The sequence below is a fragment of the Leucopleurus acutus genome (genome assembly GCF_964270905.1).
Source record: "Leucopleurus acutus genome assembly, chromosome: 2".
NCBI classification, from domain to species: Eukaryota; Metazoa; Chordata; class Mammalia; order Artiodactyla; family Delphinidae; genus Leucopleurus; species Leucopleurus acutus.
Window position 1 is genome coordinate 97,146,433 of NC_139143.1, and position 6,672 is coordinate 97,153,104.

The 6,672-nt window shown below is 50.0% G+C and overlaps 1 pseudogene across 1 annotated transcript; it reads left to right on the forward strand.

Moving 5' to 3' along the window:
• The first annotated feature begins 1,538 nt into the window (after positions 1 to 1,538).
• Positions 1,539 to 2,520, forward strand: LOC309972543 (L-lactate dehydrogenase B chain-like; annotated as a pseudogene). The gene has a single exon. The product of its transcript is annotated as an L-lactate dehydrogenase B chain-like (transcript).
• The last annotated feature ends 4,152 nt before the right edge of the window (positions 2,521 to 6,672 follow it).

The following is a 6,672-nucleotide window of genomic DNA, read 5'->3' on the forward strand; positions in this document are numbered from 1 at the left end:
AATTAAGTAGGATGATAGGGAGGGAGGAGAGGAAGAATGTTCAGCCGCTGAGGGTGGGTGGAGCATGTGCAAAGGCTCTGAGTCAGGAAGGAGATGGTGAGTTTGAGGAACTGGAAAAAATAAAAGCCAATGTGGGTCTTGTGGGTCAGGCTGAGGATTTCAGATCTGACCTCTAAGAAATAAGAATCCATGGGATAATTCTCCAGCAGGAGAGCGACTTGATCAGGTCAGCCTCTGGAAGCTGTAGGGGGAAGAGACCAGGGGCAGGGAGACCAGGAGGAAGCTGATGAAGACCCTGTTTGTGGTGGGGGCCGTGGAGAGAAGTGATTGGGTCTGAGAAATATTTGGGAGGTGGTCAATAGTATTTGGAGGGTAGGGGGAGCTTGTTGAGAGAGGGAGGAGTCAAGGATGAAATACCAGGGAGATATCTGGTCTATGAGTGAGTTATGATGTCATGGCCAGAGGAAATCTAGACATGGCTAAGTCCAAAGGTAGCTCAGAGCAGGAGAACGGGGACTGGATTTGTTGGTGGGTGCCTTTGAACAAGTCATTTCTCACATCTTTATATCTCTTCTATAATATGGAAACAACCTACTGCACAGGATGGCTGTATGTGTAAGGACAATGACTGCCCTCATTCACCCAAAAACACTTAGCGAGTGGAGCCTACGATGTGCAGTCAATAAGATAAATACATAAAGTACATGGTGTGTTAGTGAAAGTGCCAAGGAGAGCAAATAATGTAGGGAAAGGAGACAGAAGGAGGAAGCAAACTTTTAGATAGGATGTTTAAGGGGTACACTCATGAACAGGTGATCCAGGTTCTGTGGAACCGGAGGGAGGCTCTCCTCTAGAAGATAAAAATTAAAACATCTTATTTATTCAAATTTCACAAAGATATGTGGCCATATGAGTAGATTTCTAGGGCTTGGAAGGGGCAGCTGTGAGTCAGGGGACCCAGAGCTTAAGCATCCAGGGTTGCTCAGTAAATCCAGCTCCGCTCATGAGTAACAGAGCTGTGGGAGGGGGAGGAGGAGGACTGTGGGTGTCACCAAAAGAACCTGTTTTATGACACTTATGGTAAGTCATTCAACTACTCTGACCCTCAGCTTCCTGATCTGTAAATGTCCTTATAAAGTTTTAAGGAGTGAATAGAGGCATATAAATCAAGTTCCTGGCTCATAGTAACAAGTGGTCGCTATTACTTTAATTTGCATTCCTACCATGGAGAACCATGGTCTCAGCCTTGGGGAGGGACCAAAATAAAAAAGGGATTACGAGCCCCAGTGGCAGGCAGGCCCCACGCTGCCTGTCAGTGGCTCCCCTGTGGACCTGGCGTGTGGCAATGGCCCTCATGTGCTACACTCTGGGGAACAGCCTTATGGAGATCACAGATCTCACGAAGGCCTAGCTGTCCCTATGGACTTGGATGCGTGAACAGGATGAACAGAAAGAGAGGAGGCTAGACACATGGTTGACCTTGTATCCTTTGCACGACCATTACACCTGTCCTCAAAGCCTTCTCTCTCCTGTGCACAATGGCATCTCTTAAGGAAAAACTGATTGCGCTGGTCACAGAAGAGGCAACAGTCCCAAATAATAAAATCATTGTAGTGGGTATTGGACATGTAGGTATGGCATGTGACATCTGCATTCTGGGAAAGTCCCTGGCTGATGAACTTGCCCTTGTGGATGTTTGAAAAGATGAACTCAGAGTAGAAATGATGCATCTGCAGCATGGGGACTTCTTTCTTCAGACACCTAAATTTGTGGCAGATACGGTTTACTCTGTGATTGCCAATTCAGAGATTGTGAGGGTAGCTGCAAGTGTGCGCCAGTGAGAGGGAGAGAGTCATCTTAATCTGGTGCAGAGAAATGTTGTCTTCAAATTCATTGTTCCTCAGATCATCAAGTACAGTCCTGATTGCATCATAATTGTGGTTTCCAACCCAGTGGATATTCTCACATATGTTACCTGGAAAGTGGGTTACTTGAGCACCGCGTTATTGAAAGTGGGTGTCAAATGTGGATTCTGCTAGGTCTCACTATCTTATGGCTGAAAACTTGGCATTCATGCCAGCAGCTGTCGTGGATGGATTTGGAGAGAACATGGCAACTCAAGTGTGGCTGTTTGGAGTACATGTGGCCAGCATTTCTCTCCGGGAACTGGGTCCAGAAATGGGAAAGAACAAAAATAATGAAAATTGGAAGGAAGCGTGCAAGACAGTGGTGGAAAGTGCATGTGAAATCACCAAGCTAAAAGGATAACCAGCTGGTTTATTGGATGAAATGTGACTGATCTCATTGAATCCATGGTGAAAAATCTATCCAGGATTCAATCAGTGTCAGCAATGGTGAAGGGGATGCAGGGCATTGAGAACGAAGTCTTCCAGAGCTGTTCATATATCCTTCATGCTCGGGGGGTTAACCGGTGTCATCAACCAGAAGCTGAAGGCTGATAAGTTTGCTCAACTCAAGAAAAGTACAGATACCCCGTGGGACATCCAGAATGACCTATAAGACCTGTGGCTTCTGAGTTCTAGGCTGTAGAAATTTTACAACTCCAATGTGAGGGACTTCCCTGGCAGTCCAGTGGTTAGGACTCTGCACTCCCACTGCAGGGGGCACGGATTCCATCCCAGTCGGGGAACTAAGATCCCGCATGCTGCGCGGAGGGGCCAAAAAACCAAACAAACAACAAGAAAAACTCCAATGTGATTAGCCATGATCCTTTGGTTTTCATCCACGTACGTGGATCACAGTTTGCTTTTCTCTTCCTAGATGTGTGAATTCAGGTTCACAGAATCAAAGCCCATGTTTGGTTTTATGTTTGCAATAGGAGCCCTTGAACTAAGAATACTGACTATTAAAAAAAGAAAAAGAAGACATGAAGGAAGGAAGGATGGAAGGAAACAAAGAAAGGATGGAGGCTGGGGGCTTGGACAGGTCCTGATTCCAATCCTGCCTCTGCCAAACTGTGGCCATGGCTGGTGGCTTCACCTGCTTGAACTGCCGCTTCCTCGGCTGCCACACGGCAGGACAGTCCAGATACCGCTGCACAGGGCGGGTTGTGAAGACATGATGTGCAGGCACGCACAGAGTGAGGGACCACTGCCCCGCCCTCCTCCTCTTCCAAGTCAGACACACAGTCTGGGACCTGTACCGGGAGGAGACGAGGCTGTGACGACGGCCTAGGGCACCTGGTGACTGAAACTTCTCCCGCGCCCTGGGTGCGTGGCTGCCACAGCAAATGCTCTCAGGCATATAACAAAGTAAGCTTGACTCGTGGTGGGTGCTGGTGACGTTCGATGACCTAAAACAATGAAACCCATAATCAGAGAGTGCTCGGACTTGGCTGCTGTGGGTTTGTTTGCCCACGCACGAGGTTCAAGCATCTCGCTTGGAGTTACATCGGCTGTTAGCCCTCAATTCTGTTGCTAAGAAATTATGAGCCAAATGATGTTTCCAAAAAATAACCACTACAGGATGTTTCAGAATAGAACCATAATAACAGCCCAAACAGAACGGATATGTTGTTATTGATAAATCCTTATGAAGAGCCCAGGAATGGGGTGACTGGGGGGATAGCCTGGCCATACACCTTCTATGGAAATTACTGGTTCGCCAAGGTCTTGAATATAACAAAATAAACTCAGGGATAAAACTGTAAGCGACATAATATAATGTCTTCATGATTCTGAAATCCATCAACCAAGATGTATTTGTTGGGGGCCTATGTGCCTGTTCCGGGCATGTTTATGACCATCTTAGCCACATTAAGTTGCAGGCAGTGACGAAGTCTGCCATAGCTGTAACCACCCCTGTTTGGCAGGGTGCCTGTGTGTCACAGTTGATTAAGTGACTTAACAGCCGTTTGCAGCCACCTCCTCCACTATTGCTCTGTTGCTGGGGCAACAGGAACCAGTCAACTAACAGAAGCCCATGTTAGAGCAGGACAAGAGATTCCATCAACAGGGAAGTCAGAAAACAGGGCCTTGCGAGGAACTGACTGTCATCTGGTGCCTAGACCAGTTCTGCCCGTGGGATTTTCCTGGGAAGATGCAGCCATCCTGCTGCGGGTCCTCACCTCCAGGTGATCTCTATGAGACAGATGAATTAATGCAAAGCAGCTGTCATCTGTTAAGAAAGGAACTCCTGATCTCTGCCCGCCTTTTTCCTGACCAGGGAGCCAAGCCGTGTGATGCCAGCCCCGCCTACCTCTTCCCCTCTGGACGGCCCCGTCAGGCCCTCTGCTTGCTGTCTGGCTGGCTTCGCTGGCTGCAGTGGCCTTAAGGTCTACGTTTTATCTCGCTGGGCAGGTAACGGAGGGCAAGTCGTGGTGTTCTTCCTTCTCATTTTACAGGTGAGGGAGCCAAGGTCAGAGGGACAGAGTAAAGTGTCAAAGCCGCACAGCTAGTAAGTCAAGGGCAGACTCGTGTCGTCTAGCCCCAAGTCCCAGACCCCAAGAGCCCAAGATGCTTTGCACGGGAAACCGCCAAGTGTTGCAACGGCTCCCAGAAAGGGGTCAGTGTTTCCATGGGCCAACCCTGGTGAGCCTCTGTCACTGTGTGGCACCCAGGGAAGGGGGCAGAGCCATGAGCGCTCTGCCTTCCTCTTTCCCCCAGGGGGCAGAAGAAGGGGGTCATGAATCAAGCCAGTCACTAAGATCCCAGACTTGGAAGCTTATTCTGCCACTGAGTACCTGGGCGACCTCAGGCAAGTTAATCTTCTGCAAAGCTGTTTCCTTTCTTAAAATTAGGAGATCAGTACATACGTACTTTATAGGGTATTTATGAGGAACGCGTGAGATTAAATAGGTTAGCAGTGTATGTGCAGAACACTTAATGAATTCTAACAGCAGCAGCGGCTGGGGCTATAACAATATCCTCATTTTCACCACCACCATCATCCGTTTCTGCTCAGGACCTGGGGTGCAAGTGGGCAGAAGGCTAGCACCAATTAGAGTGCCATTATAGTCCCCAGTAGCGACTGGCCTGTTCCATGAAAGCTTTTGGTGACAAAGGGACACATTTCCCAGGGTTCCTGGTGATAGATGCTTCATTTTTCAGAAGCTGGACTCAAGGAACGGAAAAGCAGCTTTGTGGGTTTCCATGCCTGTCTAAACACATGTGCTTCCAATTGGCTCTGCTGAGCTGGAATTCCCCGGTGCCCGGCCCAGGCCAGCTCCCTCCACTGCCCAGTGCCCCCCACCTTGAGTCATGCTGGGTGCCTGCCCTTGGCCAGACCTGGGGGCCTCAATGGCAGATTGCTTCCTCCCCACCATTTCTTAATTCCATCCCTTGGAGTGGGAAGAGCTGGGGGGCCCCCCCGTCCAGTCTGTCTGAAAGTTGTTACTCTGAGAGTCTGAAAACCGCAGCGCAGAGAAGGGCATCTAAAGGCGGGCTGGGGGGAGGGTGGAAATGAAGGCTGAGGTGGAGGGGTCATAAATTCACCAGCCCTGCCGCCTGGCATCCACCCCCAATGCAACGGCTCCAGTTATCCTGTGGGGTCAGGATGCTGTTTCTGCCGAGTCATCCTTTCTTGCCCAGAGAGATCCTGGCCCAAAGCCACATTCCTGGTGGGGTCTGAGTGCCACAGAGCACGGAAACGTCCTTTCTCACCAGGCTACCAGCTCTCCAGCCCGGCACACAGGCCGGTCTCTCAGCAGCCTCTGCCGGCAGCAAACACGCTCCTCCAAGTCTGTGTGTGTCCCCCCAGAAGTCCAGCCCACCCCAGACCCTGAGCTCCGGGAGCAAAGAACATCCCACAGGGAGGGAAGCAGGTAGTGTGCCAGTACCTGAGGGAAGGGGGGAGAGGCAGGGCCTAAGGGGAGGGGTCCAGAGGGGGACTGAGGAACTATTTAAAATTCCTGCCTGTCCACCTGGTGGGCCCTCCTGCCAGTGGGGGTCCAGCAGCCCCACTGAGAAGGAGACTACTGTCCCAGGACTGGCTTGGGCAGGGACCAAATCTCAAGCCAAAGAGGCAATGAGACAGTCTAGGCTTCAGCCCTGGGCCCATACTTCCCCCAACCCAGTAAGTCCAGCTTCCCCGATCGTGCAAAACTTCAGTGTCCCCAGATAAATAAGCCGACCACACCTTCTGCAGAGCCTAGGTTTCAGGAACACCTTTGAGTACCCACAGTGTGCCAGGCACCGTAATAGACACTGGCCCTACCACAGAGGACAAGGTAGATGTGCCCAAATCCCTGAGGTCTTTTCCAGGCCCACTGCCCTTGCCTCCACTCATGTTCTCATCGCAGACTGCTTGGGTTACAATCTTGGTTCCCCACTTCCAGCTGTGTGATATTGAGCAAGTTACTTTACCTCTCTGGGCCTCCATTGTCTCAGCTATAAAATGGGGCAAGCTAGTATCTACTTTATAGGGATATTAAGAGAGAAAAATGAGTTCACGTATGTAAAATATTTAAGACAGTTTTAAGACAGTGCCTGGCACAAAGAGCTCAACACGTGTGTGTGTGTGTGTGTGTTCCTGACTCTGAGCGTTTGTTCAGGCTGTCCTCTACCTAGAATGCTTTTCCCCTTTTCTGTGGGAACCTGTAAGTTCAGACTTGGCAGTTTCCACAAGGGAGGACCAATGGGTCCTAAGGTCAGGCCACGGCCAGGTGAGGGCCACTAATACTTGCAGAGCATTTTCCTGTTTGACAAGGGTTTT